Source organism: Papio anubis, chromosome 4, assembly GCF_008728515.1.
Source record: "Papio anubis isolate 15944 chromosome 4, Panubis1.0, whole genome shotgun sequence".
NCBI lineage: Eukaryota > Metazoa > Chordata > Mammalia > Primates > Cercopithecidae > Papio > Papio anubis.
In genome coordinates, this window is record NC_044979.1 from 76,925,832 (window position 1) to 76,945,214 (window position 19,383).

Below are 19,383 nucleotides of genomic sequence, written 5' to 3' on the forward strand. Positions count from 1 at the left end.
CCAAATGGATTTTGCCACAGCCCCGTTCTTACAGACCCCTCAGGCTGTGGCAGTGTCATTTAAGACACCTGGCTCTTCTCCAGAGACACATTTGAACAGACATTGCAATCACTTTGCTGGCAGAAGAAAGAGGAGATAGGATAGTCCATTAGTGGCTAGAGCTGCAATTTGAACAGAGTCAGAGACAGGCAAAAGAAGCAGGTAGCCCATGGGCAGGCAGCGAAAGCTGACATTCTCTATGAACAGGACTGTGTCACAGGAGAGCTCACAGCAGGGCTTCTGTGGATTAAAGAGGAGGGTTAGAGATAAACAGCAGACTCCTCAGTATCTTGAACAGCAGGCCCCAGCTTGCCTTGTATATGGAGACAGCGATGAATGGGTCTCCTTGGCAACGGAGGCATGCATGCTCAGCAGGACTACCAGGCAGGCATCTGCAAGCCTGCAATGAGTGTTGGCGTCCCTGCCCTCTTCTTGTTAATGCTCATGTCATCTAAGTATACCGCCCTTTTACTCCTCTTCATTGCAGTTATCTATTGTCTTCAGATCACTGTCCATCATTGGGTAGAAATCTTCTCCACCACAAATCCTGAGAGATTTCAACCTCTATTTAGATAGCCAGTGAGCAATATTGCTTTGTAATTCCTGAATCTCCTTTGCTGCATTGCATTTCAGCCTCCTAATCCAAGGAGCTGATCTTGGATCTTAATATCCTCCAAATGCCCCAATTCAGAAATCCTAACTCCAATTGTCTAGTGTCAGATCATCCCCTATCCTTTCTGCTGTCTCTACCTTCAAACCGTCTATTCACAGAGACTCCTAATTCCTTGACTTGTTCTTTCATTAAGGTCTAATAGGATCCTCTTAGCCTCTTTTATTCCATTACACTGCCCAGACCCCTTCGTTCCAAATTACTACCTCACCAGAAAGATCAAAACCTATGATCAATGTTACAACCTACCTTCTCTGATTCTAAACTCTGGTGTTCCTGTTGCAAGTGCACACTGGCACAAAGTTACTATACAGTTCATTTGTGCTTTTCAATCTCAGCCTAGCCCTGAGCAATTTGTCAACCTTCCTATTTGTCTTTCACCAGGTTTTTCATCCCACTTCTCAATGGCTCTCAGTTGACCACTCCATCTCATACTTTATTCACAAAATTGGCAGTGTCAGCACAACGTCCTACATCATCCTCTTCATACGCACTACTAAGTTGCCTGCCTCCTCTGCCGAAGTCTCAGAGGGCAAGTTCTTCCCGCCCTCACCACCACTGGGGACCTACTCCCTCCTGCTCCCTCTGGAATTGGCTTCATCAATCTTTTTCTTGTTTTCCTTTAACTTCAACTTCACCTTTTCCACTGAGTCCTCCTCTAGTATCTACAGACCTGCTCCTGTTCCTCTCAACCTAACATTTTATCCCTTGTACAAATATACCTCATCTGGGGTTTAGCAAACTATGGCCCACAAGAAGCCTATCTTTGTAAATAAAGTTTTACAAATCATACCCTTCTTGAAACTCTAGGGAAAGAACTCAAATTCAAACTCCAAGAGAAACCAGGAAAGCTGTGTCAATTAATGAAGAAAGCCACATTAAGATAAGAACATTGGCTTAACATACTAAAGCCTGCAGGGAACTGGAGAGCATGTACCCCATAGCAATAGGGCAGCCCCTTGGCCCCTATGAAGGACTGCCTTCTAGCCTTAAAAACAAAATTTCCAGTGTTTCCAATGAAGCTAGAAATGCAGATTTTTTGAGATACCTCTCAATTCTTAACTGTTGGCAACTATTTTTTTTTTAATATTGTAAACACTGGTGAGGAAAACAAAATGAAACTTTGGGCCAACTTGGTCTAAAGGCTGTGAATGAGCCCCCACTGGATTCCATGGCTGAATTTTCTTGGTTTTCTTTGGGAATATTTGGTTTTTGCGCTGGTGGTTCTTTGTAAGCCAACCTCCCTCTGCCTACTCAGGTGTTCATCCCCAGCCCATGAGTCTTCTCTTACTACACAGTCTTTCTGAGTGACGTCCTAAGTCTATATCTCACACTTTTACCTATGCTTTTGTTTCTGACTTCCATTTGCAATTCCCGCTATAGCTGGAAATCTTACAAACACTTCAAAGTCCACATCAGCCCTCCCATCACCCCTAACCTCTACCCTTCGCTAAGCCAACACCTACACATAATTTAAGACTCAGCTTCCCTGAAACCAAGCTTCCCTCCTCTCCATTTTTTTCTCAGGATTGGGATACCTCTCCCATGTCCTCAGAATATTTTTATAACTATACTTTCTACAAAGTATTATAATGATCTGCCTTGGTATCTGTCTTACCTACCTACAATGTGACATGTCAATGAGCATGGACTGTGTCTCATTAATCTTTGTAATCCCAGCTTCTAGCGTAGTGCTGGCATATAGTAGGTTCCTATTAAATGCTGGGCAAATTAATAAGCAAACAAATCAGAGAAAAATGCACTAAAAAACAAAATTGTCATATGTCCACAGAACACATTTCCTAGTGTTATTTTTACTTATGGTCTCTGTTACATAATTAGTGTTATAGTTAACATAAAATTTTGGTATTTCATCAGAAAAAAAGTATTTTCTCTTGTTATTTTTTAAATTAAGAAAAAAACTTAGACTAGTCAAGTGCAGTAGCGAGAAGGCAGAGAAGAGTGGAACAACAAGTTCAATCTGTAACTAGGAACAATCAATTGAGATAACTCATATCTTCAGACCAGCCTTAATTGTTATTTTGTAAAGCATTTATTTGCATGGTAAAATAAAACTTTATTACATCCAGCAATAAAAAATATAAAACTGAATGATGGAAGTCAATGAATAAGGTAGGATTTGCCAAATAAATATACAAAACATAATGATACACATTTCTTTTATTAAGTGAGATTTACTAGGACAATTTTCTACCATGAAAATGGAAAAATTAGGGTTTTTTGTTTTTGAAATTATTTCTTTATATTTATTATTGTTATTATTATTTTTGAGACAAGGTCTTGCTTTGTAGCTCAGGCTGGAATGCAGTGGCACAATCATGGCTCACTGCAGGCCCCCAGTTCAAGCGATCCTCCCGCCTCTGCCTCCTGAGTAGCTGGGACCACAGTCAGGCACCATCATGCCCTGCTAATTTTTCTTTTGTATTGTTTGTAGAGACGGGGTTTCACCATGTTGCCCTGGCTGGTCTAGAAGTCCTGGGCTCAAGCCATCCGACCGCCTCCCAAAGTGCTGGGATTACAGGAGTGAGCCACCTCGCCCAGCCGAAAAAGTATTTTTTGATCTTAAAATCTTACGTGGAATGAAAGTGAACAATGAGACAATGAAAGTGGAAGTTTCTCTCAAGCAAATACAGAAGTCAACCATTCCAGCTTTCTAAGGTACTGGTAATACTCTTTGGTCTGTTTTATTTTATGGCATAATTTTAAGACTCCTGTGAGCTATGTCTTTAGGGGAAGTTTGCGAGGGACAGGCAGGGTGTCAATGTGGAATTAACATCAGTTTAATTTTCGCCCGTGGTTACCTGGGCTTCATTCCAGCAACAGGACTTTCAGAAAAAAACACTGAGATAAAGCTGTCTTTTTATACCAATAGGTGGCAGTATTGCTTTGAAACAAATGACAGCAACGCCACCGTACAGTCCCATTTTAAGAAACTTGTAGATCCATTGCATTTCCAAAATCTTACACTTTTATTAGACTTTGCCTTTTATTTATTTTATTTTATTTTATTTTTATTTGTGTATTTATTTTTTTCGGAGACGGAGTCTCCCTCTGTCCCCCAAGCTGGAGTGCAGTGGCCCGATCTCTGCTCACTGCAACCTGGGTTCAAGCAATTCTCCTACCTCAGTCTCCCGAGTAGCTGGGATTACAGGCATGCACCACCACACTCGGTTAATTTTTTGTATTTTAGTGGAGATGGGGTTTCACCGTATTGCCCAGGCTGGTCTAGAAGTCCTGAGCTCAGGCAATCCGTCCGCCTCGGCCTCCCAGAGTGCTAGGATTACAGCGTGAGCCACCGCGCCTGGCCTTTTTTGTTTGTTTGTTTGTTTGTTTGTTTCACCATCTGATGGCTTTGTCTCCCAGGTTGGAGTGCAGTGGCGCGATCACAGCTCACTGCAGCTTCGACCTCCTGGGCTCAAGTGATCCTCCCACCTCAGCCTCCCGAGTAACTGGGACCACAGGCACACGCCACCATGCCCAGCTTCTAGGCTTCAACATGCCCCCCAAAAAGACAATTAAATAGCCAGATGCAGTGGTGCGAGCCTGTAGTCCCAGCTACTTGGGGGACTGAGGTGAGAAGATCGCTTGAGCTCCAGGAGGTCCAGACTCCTGTTAGGTGATTGTGCCACTGGGCGACAGAGCCAGAACCTGTCTCAAAAAACAAAACAAAACAAAATAACAGGGGATTAAATAAAGCAGGAACATGGTATTTTAAGGAAATTAAAAAGGACTCACCAATATCACCCCTTCATTCAGAGCCTTGCCTGTGAAAGAAACACACACTCATTTATCTTCCCTCAGAAAGGCCTCTTTCCTGTCAAGTAAACCTGGAGTGATGATTAATGCAGAAAAATAGGCCCCGTGTTGCAAATAATAAGTTTGCTTCTCTGAGAACCTCCAGATTGGGATACATTCAATTCACTAATCTAGTCTCCAGCCTGGCAAAAATTTACTGTGAAAACAACTTCAAGTAAGTTTCTTTTTCACACTGATTGTTGGGATAGGACTGGAATCAGGGATCACAATTTGATCCTAATTTGTTGATGCTCCCTTAATTTTTAAAAATTTTTGCATGTACATGCACTCATGTAACCATCACACTGATTAAAATATAGAGTATTTCTAGTAACTAAGAAGGTTTCCTATGCTCTCTCAATTTTTAAAATCAGAAAAAAATATATTTCTCAATTTGTGTATTTAAAACAAAAACAAACAAATAGAAAACATGAAGTAGAAGGGCTGCGGATGTGAAAGCAAAATAAAAGTTGGGGTCCCCACATCACTAAGCTAAAGGGAAAAGTCAAGCTGGGAACTGCTTAGGGCAAGTTTAACTTCCATTCTGTTCAAAGTCACTCCTCTGCTCACTGAGATAGATGCAACCCTCACTCTTTCACCTATCTGCGACCTGGGAGCCCCCTCCCTGCTTCAAGTCTTCCTGCCTTCGCTTCAAGTTGTCCTGCCTTTCCAGACTGAACCAATGTGCTTCTTACATATATTGACTGAAGCCTCATGTCTCCTAAAATGTATAAAACTAAGCTGTGCTGCATCACCTTAGGCACATGGTCAGGACTTCCTGAGGCTATGTCACAGGCACATCCTCAACCTTGGCAAAATAAACTTTCTACTCAAATTTTCAGCGTTCACATTTTGATAACCATGGAGGGATGCTGAGTGGAGATGACCCGGACCTTTGACAAGTCTCCTATTGGTGCTTGATACCAGCAGGAGCTAACTTTATGTCTCAAACCAAAAGAACAATTTGCTAAGGTCTGAGAGCACCCCATCCAGAGAATCCTTGACTTCCCAAAATTTGGTCATGATCCAACTTTATTTTGCCATACAACTCCTCTTTTTCTTTTGAGTTTTACTTGCTCCTAACACAAGGAAGGCAAGTTTTCCTGCTTCCATGATGTTGGAAGCAAGTAATTCCTTTACGGAGTTTGAGCTCGCTTAAAACAGAGAAGATGAGCTTGGTTTGTTGTTGTTGTTGTTGTTTCCTGCTTCTAGGATGGTAGAGAGCAGTCTATAGCCTCAGACCCATCACTAGGTAGAAAACGGGTTTGGGATTCTATCTTGCAAACTCCTTTGAAATGACTAAAGTTAGCATTTAACAACCAGCTGGTGTTAATTTCTTCTTAACACTTAGAGCGCTCAGAAATAGTATATTTTTGTGTGATCATTGTTAGTTTAGCAGCATTTTGTCCTAGTTGAAATATGATAATAAGATTTTTAAAAAGTGTTTAAAGGAGCTCAATGTTAAAAAATCAACTTAATTAAAAGGCCATCCAAGATGTGTGTGGGTATGTGTGCAGATATGCATCTTTGTATTTGAAAGGCCTTCAAGTTTTTGCTTTTTGTTTTTCTCTCCCAAGACCTTGTCTTTTTTTTTTTTCTTTTTCTTCTCAGTTTTTTTTTTTTCTTTTTCTTCTCAGTTGACTGAATTCTGTTTTCACCTGATTTTTTTTCTTTTCTTTTCTAACTAAAATAGTTATTGCAACAGAGGCTACTCTTGGGTTTTTAAGAAAGAGTGTAGTTAAATTTTATGTTTCATTTGGCTCAAAATACAATAAAAAACATCTCCCTCTAGCACCACCACACTTTCTCTTTCTTTCTGTACCTTATGATGTAAATTTTGCTATTGGATTTTCACCTGAGTTGTTTCCTTTAGTGTGCAAATTTAAGGCTCTTTAGCTGACAACTGCCTAGGGTTGTGAAACAGGCTGTCAAGAATCTGAAAGTCTAAGATAGGAAAAAAAAGAGCAGGGTCTCTATAAATCTATAAAATGTACTTCCATCGGCATACCTAATACATCTTTGTATGTATTTATGTGTTGTGTACAAAATGTTTCACTACTCAAAATACATAAAAGAGCTCTAATTAATTGGCTTACAGGAAAATAAAAGCTCTTAAATCAGATACTAAAAAAAGAAAAGACTAGTCAAACGCTTTTTCAAGTTTGTGTAACTTAAATAAAATCTTTAACATATAAGCTAGCTTTAAAATTATTGGTAAAGTAATATTAGAAATGTCTTAAGAATTGCCAGCACATAGTTTTTGTTTTGCATTTATTAATCAAGCAATTCCATACTTATCCCTGCCAAATGCTATAACGTGTCAACATTTGGCATGGGATTATGAAACTATAAACTCAGTCCACAACAGAATGATTTTTGGTTGTGTAATTTTTAATAAGACATTGATAGGCGTTTAATGAAAATAGCTGCATCTTGAATTTAGTAAGATTACCATAACTTCTAATCCTGTGGCTTTAGGCAGTCTAGACCACAGGCAATAAGGAAGTTTGCTTTCAGAAAGGGCTGTTATCATTTTTGTTTCAAAGCTATAAGCTAAGTTGCTCCCAAAGTTAGTTTGGCCTATGCCTAGGAATGAACAAGGACAGTTTGGAGGTTAAGAGCAGGTTGTAGTCAATTCGGCCAAACCTTATTCACTGTCTCAGTTATATATAATTTTGCAATGGCAGTTTCATAACTTTAAATTCATGACTATCACAGTTTTCATAAATAATCTAGGTAGACAATTAAAATAGATAAATGTAATGGGATAAATACTTGTAGACCAACTGGTCATAATTTCATAATTTAGAATATAAAGTTATATTAAATTAAATCATATATATTTCATTATTTGGGTATTTTCCAATAAATATATATTGTAGGAAAATATTCTTGTAAAAAAAACAGGTTAAAAATTTTTGTCTAATTCAAAGCTTATTTAAAGGTTATATATAAAACAAGGTAAAAGGAACCATGAAATAAAAAGAGATGTAAAGTCATAAAAATAAAGAGGTATTTTTGTGTGTGTGTGGAAAGAAAGCTTAAAGAGAAATAATTTTATATGAGAAAGAATCTTATATGGTAAACTTTAGTCCTAAAATAAAATGACTGGTTGTTTAAAAAGGAGGGACGTTCAGGACAAATCAAAAAGTCCAAGTATTATTACTAAGTTTTGGTTTGCTTAGGGGAAAAACTGAGATTAAAAAAAATTTTTTTAATTAAGGTTATTACATCCATGTATTTTTCTGTATGTACTTTTAAAGTCCTTGTGACATTGAGTTACAGGGCTTTGACTCCTGCATCTAAAAAGGACACAAAGTCCTGTTAAATCTTAAACACCGACAGCAATTAAAGCCTCATCTTCAGGCCCTGTAGAAGATGCCAGTCAAAATAAACTACATTTCTGTGACACAGGGCAAGAAATTAAAGGTATTTGAACTCCTCAAGGCCCAGGGACTATCACAGAAGAGATGGGCACGCAATATTGTAAGGGCCAATTTTGAAAGATAAAATAAGTTAAGTTTCTTTATAAATCAGTCATTAATGTCAAAGGCACACTGATGCAAGACCAGCATATGGGCCCCTGTGTCAGATTAACAAGGTTTTCTTGAAGCATTAACCAACTCCTTAGTAAAGGTCATAAAGATTATAAAGTGCTATGGAAGCTGTATCTTATGGTCAAGATTAAAAATGTTATAGACTGTTTATAAAATTTTGAAAAACAAATTTAATTGGCTTCATGCTGGTTTTATTAGGGCTTATTGTTTGGAAAATTAAGTCTCCTCTCAAAGAATAAAGGTTCTTGCCTTTTTTCAAAGTCCGGAAGTTATCACTTTGGTTAAATGAATGACTTATTTTACAATAACCTGTGATCCAATTTTGTGATATCAAGTGTTTAAAACCTTTGATATTTGACAAACTTTCCAAAATCAAATTATAAATTATGTCTTTTTCTGACCTAATTAAAGCTTTAACATATTAGGTTCCATAAAGTCCAGAAAATAACATAATTTGGCTTATTTGGTACAAAAATTATACAGGAAGCATTGTTAAATATGAAATGGTGTTGGTTTTTTGGAGGACTGTATTTGTAAAATATGTTATTAGTATGTGTTCCAAAATTATGGGAAATTACTATAACTCTATATAACTCAGTGTACATTATCAGTAATAATCATAATTGTTATGTTAAAATTATTGTGTGCCACAGAGGTAACAAATGTCCTTTTCAATTGTGTTTTTGACTATGGCTGTCCTAAAACTTTTTGTCATCCATGGACAATTGTTGTCTTGTTTTGGTCCTCTTTAGAAGGTGGTTTTATACTCAGCTATAAAACTAGCAGGTGCTCTTGAATGCAGGTTTCTGATAATTTTGGAGATTGTGACATCAGAATAGAGGAAAAACTTTCAGGACTCATGGAGAGCTATAAAATATTCATGAGTATCAAGCAGAACAGGAATTAACTGCATGGACTGAAATGATCTTTTTGACTTTTTGCTTAAAATGTTGCTGATCCTTTGTTTTGTTTTTCAGTCTTAAAACTTTTCTTTTAACTTTTCTTTTGAGCTATCGGCAGCTTTTAACAATTTAGTATACTCCCATAAACAAAATTGGGAGCATATTTGTTTCTCTGTATTGATTTCTCCAGAATTTGGAAACTATTTATAAGTCTTCTTAACTTATGGCAATACAGTTATTTGCATAAGTGCAATAAGAATCTGTTTTCATTAATAACAGACCACAATTGGAGAAACTGATTATTTTACCAAGGCTTTGACTGGAATGGTGTGCTTTCGTTTAAGGAATCAAACTTGACTTATGGAGCCAATAAAGCCCTTGAAAAAATTGGCCTCATATTTTGTGTACACAGTCCCTGTACAGGGTTTCTGACCTGTGGTAAGTAAAGAATGTCACTTCTAACAGGCACAGAAGCCCCTGGTTTATCTTAGAACCTCAAGAGAAGAGAAAATTCACCCAACTCATAGATATTTGATGGCACAAATCCATGGCTGGGCTCTGCTTTAAAAAAATCTTATCTGGGATTCCTTCTATGGAACAAAGTTCCATCAAAGCTAATATAAAGCCTATGTAAAAAGTAATTATTTTTTTCTGCACTGTATATAAGTAATTAGGCCAAGTATATTAAAGCAAACCAGTCCTATTATGATTTGTCCATAGCAAAAATGGCAAACTGGAGAGAGAAAAATTATGTTTCAAAACCAATTATATACCTGTTTTTAGATTCTAATCTTGCCTAATGTTTTTCAATTTTTATTATTTCTACAGTTTGGGCTAAATTCTAATTTTCTCTTGGCTACAAGTCTTCAAAATAATGTTTTCAATTTTTTTCCTTTTTTTGGCTTCTTTTTTTTTTTCTTCTATTTTTTCCTTATTGGGAGGCACTGAAAACCAAGCTGTGCTTTCTTAAAGCCCTGCAAACTGAAACTAGACAACTTAAAATTCGGAAGAAAATAACAGCCACCTATTTACATACATAAGCCACTTTCATACCTGCTACTGATGTATAGACTTCAGAGTAGTGGGGGCTGTATTGATTTTCCAGGAGTGTTCTTTTGTTTGTTGTTCTTTCTCACTTCCTCTTCCACTATTTGCTCTTCATAGGACATGAGACTTCACAACCTGCTAAAAATGAGACTTCAGGACACACCTATCTAGGAATAAACCATCCTAGCCATGAAAGATCAGGTGAAACCTGAGACCAGAGACTCATTTTCTAGTTAAATGCTTAATGTGAAAGGAAAACAAATCTTGAGGCCCCCAAATCACTAAGTTAAAGGGAAAAGTCAAGTTGGGAACTGCTTAGGGCAAACCTGCCTCCCATTCTATTCAAAGGCACCCCTCTGCTCACTGAGATGCATATCTGATTGCCTCCTTTGGAAAGGCTAAGCAGAAACTCAAAATAATGCAACCCTTCCTGTCTCACCTATCATTTTACATATAGTGACTGTACTTCTTACATATATTGATTGATTGATGTCTCATGTCTCCCTAAAGTGTGTAAAACTAAGCTGTACCCCAGCCCCTTGGGCACATGTTGTCAGGACCTCCTGAGGCTGTGTCATGGGGACGTCCTCAACCTTGGCAAAATAAACTTTTAAGTTAACTGACACCTGTCTCAAATTTTTGGGGTTCACAGGAAGAAAGACAACCCTCCTTTATACGTTGATTTGGGCCTCTGCATTGCCTGGATGGGAACTCTGGGATAGATGCTTTTAGAAGGGTCTACTGAACCCATTTCCCAGAAAAGGGAACGGCTCCCCAATTAATAGCTTGGGCTTCTAGGAATCATATTGGTAGTCTGTAACTCCCTACTCATCTGGATATAGTTAACTGGAAAATTTGACCCAGTTTGAGCTAATCATTTTTCTTCTCAGGAATGTGGAATCCAGACCAAAGGAAAGCCAGCCAGTCTGTTTTCATGGCTGTAGGTACAATTTGCATGCTTGGGAGCTGTGGCGATACTGTATTCTGTCATAAGGGCAGATTAGCAGAGAAAGCTAAAGCAAGAGGAAAATAGTAACATGGACACAAGGCAGAAATGGAAAGATCAAAGATGGAAAGAGAATATATCCCAGATTCCTAATGGCTTTCCAAAACTGATCCTCTTCCTTCCTTGTTCCCTAACTACTGGCCTCTTCATATGGTCCTTACATTCTTGTAATAAATTCTCCCTTCTTCGTTTAGGCCATTTCAGATTGGTTTCTGTTTCTTGCAACCAGACACTTAAAAAAAAATAAACTCAAATTTTTTTTCATGCTCCCTTTTTGCATGGTAATTAAGAGCATAGAATGTGGAATAAAAGAGATAAAACTTCAGCTCCTTCATTCACTAGTTGAAAACCTAGTAGAAAAACTTAATCACTTAAACTAACTGAGCTTTAATTTCCTTATCTGGAAAAGGGGAATACTTTTAGCTATCTAAAAGCATTTGGGTGTCAAACAAATATAATGATGTATATAAAATACTAATTATAGTACCTGGCACAAAATAAATACTCAATTAGTGGTAATAATGATTACATATTTATTCAGTAAATACTTACCGATTACTAACCATACAAAAGTTAGATGACCTGAAGTGTACAAATATATTCAAGATTTAATCTCTGCTCTCAGACAGGTACATATACATAATAGAAGACATTATAGAATAATAAAGGGTACATGAATGTTTTTTAAAACCTAGGACTCTAGGTCATAATCAAAGAAATGCAAATTAAAACCACAATGCAATGCCAACAGAATCAGAAAAATAAAATAGATGAAATATTTTTCTAATTTTTAAATTCTTTTTATTTTTAAACATTTTAATGTAGAAACAGGGTCTCACAGTGTTGCCCAGGATAGTCTCGAACTCGTGGCCTCAAACAATTCTCCCACCACAGCCTCCCAAAGTGCTAGAATTATAGGTGTAAGCCACCACATCCAGCCAGTTTAGAGATTTCAAGTAATAGTGAGGATGTTGAGCAACTGCAATTCTTGTACATTAATGGTGGGCATGTAAATTGATGTTATCACTTGGGAAAACTGTGTGGCAGTATCTACATATGCATACCTTATGGTCCAACAACTCTACTCTTACCTCTAGACACAACAAAAGTGCATACACACTTTCACCAAAACACATACATCAGAATGTTAAATGTAGCAAAAAGCCCATCGAAAGATGCATAATTAGATTGTGATAGTATTCAGACAATGGAACACTATACCACCACAAGAATGAATCATTCACAAATAACTATAACAATATGAATTTCATAAACATGTTAGGAGAAAGAAGCTAGATGCAAGAGAGTGCACATGTTATAATTCCACTTTTATAAAGTTCAAAATTAATCTATGTACCGAAGTGTGAGTTGTAGTTACCCTTAGGTGGGAGTAGCGACTGGAGAAAGGGTTTCTGGGGTGCTAGTAGTGTCCTGATTCTTGATTATTCCAGTGTGTTCAGTTTGGGAAACTTCTTCAACCTGTATACTTACATTTAGGTAAGTATGTAAGGAAGTACATGTAACTTATACTTAAAATTTTTTAAAATTAAGCTTAGCCAAGTATAGATAAAAGTCACTTCTATCTGGAATGACAGTATAACTGGATGAAGGAAATCACATTTATTTTCTTTTTTTTCTTTTTTTCTTTGAGACAGGGTCTGGCTCTGTTGCCCAGGCTGGAATGCAGTGGTATGTTCATAGCTCACTGGAACATCGAAATCCTGGGCTCCAGTGATCCTCCCCAAAGCGCAGGGATTAAAGGCAGGAGCCACCTCACCCTCAGATCTCACCCAGTAAGAAATCACATTTGCATTAGGCCCTCAACGATGGGCAAGTCTTCCTTGGTAGAGACAGAGAATGAGCATTCTAGAAAAAAAGGAATGGTGGAATGGCACAAAAGCAAAAGCATAGAGGTTTGAAAAAGTAAGGAGCATTTGGAGAATGACTAAATTAGCCAAAGAATAAGGTTGGTAGAAGAAAGTAGGAGAAAAGTTTCAAAACTTGTCTAAAGAATTTGGTCCTTATTCATTGGGCAACAAGGAGCTAGTGAAGTGTTTTGTTCCATTTTGTTTGAAGTGGAAAACAAAATGATCAGATCTACACTCTGGGAAGATCATATACAGGAGACAGTGGAGGAAGAAGAGCCTAGAGGTTGGGTAGGGTAGCCTACAAGGAGAATATAGGACCCTTTGTGATCTGCCCCAGACTGTCACTGAATACTCCCATTTTTCTAAGAGATAGTTTAATTATTTTTTCTGTCTCTTCTCTTTTTCCTTTTTCCCACTTCCTACTTAGCTCTTTAGAAATGCAATTATAGCCTTTACTTCCTCTTCAGCAGATACTCCTTACAGGGCAAGTTCGTCTAACGGTGTCCTTAGAAGCTCCAGAACGGAACTCTTACCCACCAGGAGGTTGCCCCGAGAGATAACAGTCAATTTACAAACCCAAAGTATGCCGGCTAGAGTTTTTGGCCACCATTACAACTCATTTCTGCCCATGAAGACACCAACTTGACTGCCTGATAGATAAGGCACCAAGCTAGCACACAAACCCCTCACCTGCTTGTGTCCTCCTTTGCCTTTTAAAAGTGCCCACTTTCTGCTCCAAAGGTGAAGCAGCACACTTAAGGATAGAAGCCTGTACTTCTTCCCCTAAGCTGGCTTTGGAATAAAAAGTCACTTTCTTTATGCCAGACCTTGTTCTTATTAATTGGACTCTGCAAGTGGCAAATGATTGAACCTGCACTTCGGTTGCATGACTACCAACCCATCTCTTCAGCCTCAACCCTCACCCAACCCCATCCAGTTGCAAGCCAGTCATCCAATCACTTGCCGTTCCTTGAACAAACCAAGCCCTGCTGGCTTTGCACGTGGGGGTCATCCCTGCGGAAGACCCTTCCTCTGCCCCTTCACCGGGCTTAAGCCGGAAGAGAGACAACTTCCTTCCCTCCAGCACGCCAGAGAGTTTTGCCATAACATAAAGCAAAGCCTGCAAGTGCAAAACTTGTCTTCAGGATTCTTAGGACCAAAGAGTGAGTATATAAACCAAATAAGGAAACATAAGCTACAATTAGCTTTTATTCTCAAATTGTGTGAAAACTGTGAAGGAAAACAAATCTGCTACTAATTTTTAACATATTAATTCACAAACAATAAACTTCCATTTTGTAGTTACTCCTGAGACTCTCATCACTTTGAGGAGTCTAACCAGGATCTCTGTAACCACAGAAACATGTAGCGTTTCTATAATTAAAAAACACCAGAGGTCACCTCAGAAGATAGCCCCAGACCCAATTTTATTTTGGTGCACAACATGCTATGCCTCCCCCTTTCCACACTAATAATCAGAAAGATTCTCCTTGGTTATTGCTAAGAAATTGGAAATAAGACATTGCATCATTTGAGTTATTTTTACAGACTCAAGTTGTTCAGTACATGAAGAAAATGTATAAGAGCAGAAGAGAATTATCTCGACGTTTTCCAAGGTTCAAAAGGAAACAGGAAAACTCAAGTAATCCATAATCTTTCGGGCCATCTACACAATACACATCATTAAGCATTGTTAAGTGCAGTCTTCTACCAAAGCAAATATTGGCCCAAGTAACACACATACACGGCAGTGGCAAAGGCGAAGAACAAATATTTGTAGTGAGGTGTCAATGCCAGAACCAGCCCTGATAAAGAGGAATAATGGAAGCCAGCTAATGCCTTTTGCCCTGCGGCAATGCCTGTTCCCAGGTCCTCCATCTGGCTTATTACTAGTTGTCTTTCAGAAAACATCTGTCGTAGGTCATCTTTTATGAGAAACCACACTGGACCCTGCCTAGTTGGAAGAGGGCTTTGCTGCAGTACCAGGGCACTCCAAGTTTACACTAAGCACAGCCATTGCTACTGTGAAGTGACTAAAGATTTCCTGGTTAGCTCCCATTCTGACTTGGAGTATCTTCAGGATAGGGACTGTATCTTGTTCCTATCTCAGTCTCCCATGCCTAGCAAGTTCTTCACACATTAGGGCCCAGCAAATCTGAATGTATGCCTGAGGTTCCTTTTAATGCTTTTGGCCTCTTAGCCGGTCCTGCAAGGTCTTAAAAGAATATAGTGTGATCTGCTCATAAGTACTACAGTCAGGACTTGAAGGCATCTTCTATCTCTAAAGCCCATGGTTCCCCCCCATAATAATATCACTATTTTCTTTACACAGTTTTAAAAGACAATGACACAATCTAATAGCAAAATAATAAATTATAGGATTACTTTCAAAAACTTAGAAAATACAGATAAACAGAAAGAAAAAAATCACTCAGAATCCCATCTGTTAACATCACAGTACACACCCTTCAAGATCTTTCCTCACATTAAGTCATTACGTACAGACATGTCCAGGTTGGGACCAGGCTTATGTGGACGAATTGTTCTTTACAGGGTCAGTGCCATGACTGCAGTGTTGCTCAGAAGAGACTATTCCTTGTTCCAGCTCAAAAATTGGTGGGTTTTTCGTTTCTTTGTTTTACCCCTCAGCAATTGTTTTAAACAGGACATGACTTTTCATTTTGTACCACATATTCTGTACCTTTTTTATATCCTAAAGTTTTTCAAGCTCTTGATGATAAACTAGGCCAATCCACCTCAGTCTTTGCCCAAACAGCTCCCATCTGGAGTCCTCAATCCTTCTGCTCCAATGTAGGCTACTGCTCCTCAGCTGCCAGCAAATGTCCTGAGGCCTCAATGCCCTGCTCCCCTGGGTTGGAGCGACTACTTCGGCATCCCCCACCTTTCTCTTTCTTAAATTATTCTGTCATTGCTGAGATCCATCCTCAAGGAACATTTTTTTAAAGGGTATATTGGAGATAAAATTTCTAATACTTAAATATTTGAAATGCCTTTTTCCTCCTCTTGTTTGGTTAGCCAAAAAATAGCATAGCATAGCAACCTGTATTTTAAATTACTATATAAATTATAATGTAAAACAATAGCATCGCAACCTGTATTTTAAATTATTTTTCCCAGAACTTTGAAAGTCTTGCTCCATATTTTTCTTAGCATTTCATGATGCTGATAAGAAGTTTGATGCTGATAATTAAGTCTTCTGTTCTCCTCTCTTTCATCTCAGGTTTTAGAGTATGTGAGTTGTGTTTATGTGTATAATTGCTAGATAAAAGGGAACGTGTATATTTCACTGTAGTGGGCAGAATAATGCTCCTCCTCCTCACCTCCCTCAAAGATGTCCATGTCCTAATTCCCAGAACCTGCGAATTTGCTATCTTACACAGCAAAAGAGATTTGACAGGCATAATTAAGGTTACCGACCTTGAGATGGGGAGATTCGACTGGATTGCCCGAGTGCACTCAATGTAATCACATGAGTCCTTGAAAGTGGACAACTTTACTGTCTGGATCAAAGTTGAAACAGAAGGAGGAGGAGATTTGAATCATGAGAGGGACTGGAGCTGCCATTGCTGGCTTTGAAGAGAAAGGACGATAACCATGAGCCAAAAGTACAGGCAGTTTCTAAATGACAGAGCTGCCCTCAGCTGATTGCCAGCAAGACAACAGGCAATTTGAATTTACATATTATCTGCAAGGAACTGTATTCTGCTAGCAACCAGAAGAAGCTGGAAATGGATTCTAGAGCCTAGGAACCCTAGATCCTAGGAACAGATCATAGAGTTTCCAGAAAAAAACATAGCCCTGATGACCCTTTGATTTTAATCCAGTGAGACTCGTACCAGACTTCTGACTTACCGATCTTAAATTAATAAATTTGTGTGTATATTTAAATATGTGTTGTTTTAAGCCACCACATTTGTGGTAATTTGCTATAGTAGCAATAGAAAACCATTTTTTAAAAATAAATGCTGCCAAAATTTCATCCCCCCAAAGCTAAATTTATTTATACTTGTACCAACAGGTGATGAGAAAACTCTTTCTCAAAACCTTCACTGACAAGGGATATTTTCAATAGCTTAATTTTTCAAGCTGATCCTGAAAAATATTTCACTTTTGATTTCATTTGCAGGCCAGGCCTCTGCTTTTTTAACTAGGTTGAGCATCCTTTATATATTTGTTAAACATATTCTGTTTTATTTGGAATTATACCATTTTGTAAAGGTCCTTAGATTTCTAAAATTTCAAACTATTAATAGTTATACTATGACTATACATATAAAAAATATGTCCTGTTCGGTATTTGTTAAACACTTTTAATTTACTGATTTATATCTCCTGCTCTGGAAATTATTTTGCATAGTAAACCCTGTGGCAGAATCTGCTAGCTGTCTAGCTGAATATCAACACTCCCCTCCTTAATAAGCACATCTTGATCTTTTTAATATCATATTGCTGCCCAGAATAAAGGACTACATTTCCCAACTTGCCTTGAAGCTAGGTTTGGCCAGTGAGATATAAATGGAATTATTGAAAAGCTGCTTAAAGTTAGTTCCCACAGCTTAGAAGGGTCTTTCCCCACACCACCCCGACTTCACTTCTTTTTCTCGTCTGGATTTAGACTTAAAGGATGCAGTTCCAGCAGCCATCTTGAACCATGAGGTTGCCACGCACATGGAAACCGCTTAGGGTGGGGAGTGGTAGCTCAGCCTGTATTCCCAGCACTCTGAGAGGCCGAGGTGGGAGTATCGCTTGAGCCCAGGAGTTTGAGATCAGCCTGGGTAACATAGTGAGACCCTGTCTCTACAAAAAATAAAAATGTTACCTGGACGTGGTGACTTGTGCCTGTAGTTCCGGCTACTCAGGAGGCTGAGGTGGGAGGATTGCTTGAGCGAAGGAGATCAAAACTACAGTGAGCTGTAGTCATACTACTACATTCCAGCCTGGGCAACAAAACAAAACCCTGTCTTACAAACAAGAATGAAACAAACCATTTGGTAGATGATAGAATAGGTAAAAGCCTGCTGATCCTAATGACTCACCGAAGTCACCAATCCACCTCAAAATTTTCTTTTATGTGAGTGGAAAACTTATGTCTTTTCAATCTTCTATCATTTTGTGATTTTTCTATTGTATGCAGTCGAATCCATTCCTAATACAGAATTCTCACAGTGATCTGTTATGTATTTTATCTGCTACCTTTTGATCCCTCTCTCTTTTTATTTTCCAGGTGAGTGCCTTGATTTCATCTTTAAAACTTTCTTTAAAAAAAAAAATTCTGCAATTATAATTTCATTTTCTAAGAGTTATTTCTTTTTCATAGCATATATTTTCTGGTTTTGTGTATGTAATAGCTTTTCAAATCTCAGAAGTCACTAGTTGGAAAGTCTGTCCTATTTTGAAGTATACTTCTGTTCTCTGAATTCTTTCCTTTGATGTCACTTTTTTCCCGTTGGTTTATCTTGGATTTTCCCTTTCATGTTAGAGACTTTCATCTGATGTTTATTGATCTTTGGTTACTGCTCACACTAACAATGAGACAATAATGGGGTAAATTTACATCACATGCCTTATCACAAGATATGCACTGAGGAAAACACTGACTTCGGTAGTATTCCTGCCCAAAGTGCATGACCTGAATTTAATCATGAGGAAACATTAGACAAACTCAAACTAAGGAACATTCTACAAAATGATTGACTTGTCATCTCAAATATCAATACCATGAAGCACAAAGACTAGGAGATTGGTCCCCATTAAAGGAGATTAAAAACATAAGACAACTGAATGCAACATGATCTAGAAATTTCTTTTCCTAAAAAGGACTTTTTAAATGATCAGCAAAATCTGAATAAGGTCTACAATTAGCTAACAGTATTCTATCAATGTTAATTTCCTGCATTTTATATTCTTCCTCTAATTATGCAAGAGAATGTTTTTAAGAAATAAGCACTGGAATATCTAAGCATAAAGGGGCATCATGTCTACAACTCTGAAATTGTTCCACAAAAATAAATTTCATATCTATCTATTAGTCCATCTATCTCTCTGTATATCTGTGGAGAGAGAGAAAAGGATAAAGTACATATGCTAAAATGTCAATATTTCAGAAACTTAGATATACTGTATATGGGAATTCTTTGTACTTTTCTTCCAGCTTTTCTGTGAATCTAAAATTATGCCAAAATGAAGCCTTTTAAAAAGAATATGGCCCATATAAAGATTTTCTGGGAGCTTTGTGGACATAGTCAGGACTGGTTAATGACAGGCTTCAATAGTGTGTGTGTGTGTGTGTGTGCAGGCATGAAGCCAGCTGTAACTCTGGGAACCCTTAAATGCCAGACTTAAGAGGTATTTACTCTGAGAGTGCTTTCCCTTGCCATCTGCCATATTTTTTCCTGGGCAATTTCTTAAGATTATTTAAACCCTCTAATTTTTGGTTTGGGGTAAATGGCTGCCTACA

General features: G+C 38.1%; 1 long non-coding RNA gene across 2 annotated transcripts; it reads left to right on the forward strand.

The window, feature by feature from the left end:
• Nucleotides 1-3,176: 3,176 nt before the first annotated feature.
• On the forward strand, nucleotides 3,177-16,814 carry LOC103883062. 2 transcript variants are annotated; one of them, XR_001900982.2, is made up of 5 exons: nucleotides 3,177-3,388; nucleotides 12,693-12,830; nucleotides 13,333-14,068; nucleotides 15,459-15,521; nucleotides 16,280-16,814. It is a non-coding gene; the product is annotated as an uncharacterized LOC103883062 (long non-coding RNA). The 2 variants fall into 2 exon arrangements; XR_645130.3 differs by having other exon boundaries at nucleotides 16,307-16,814.
• Nucleotides 16,815-19,383: the final 2,569 nt, after the last annotated feature.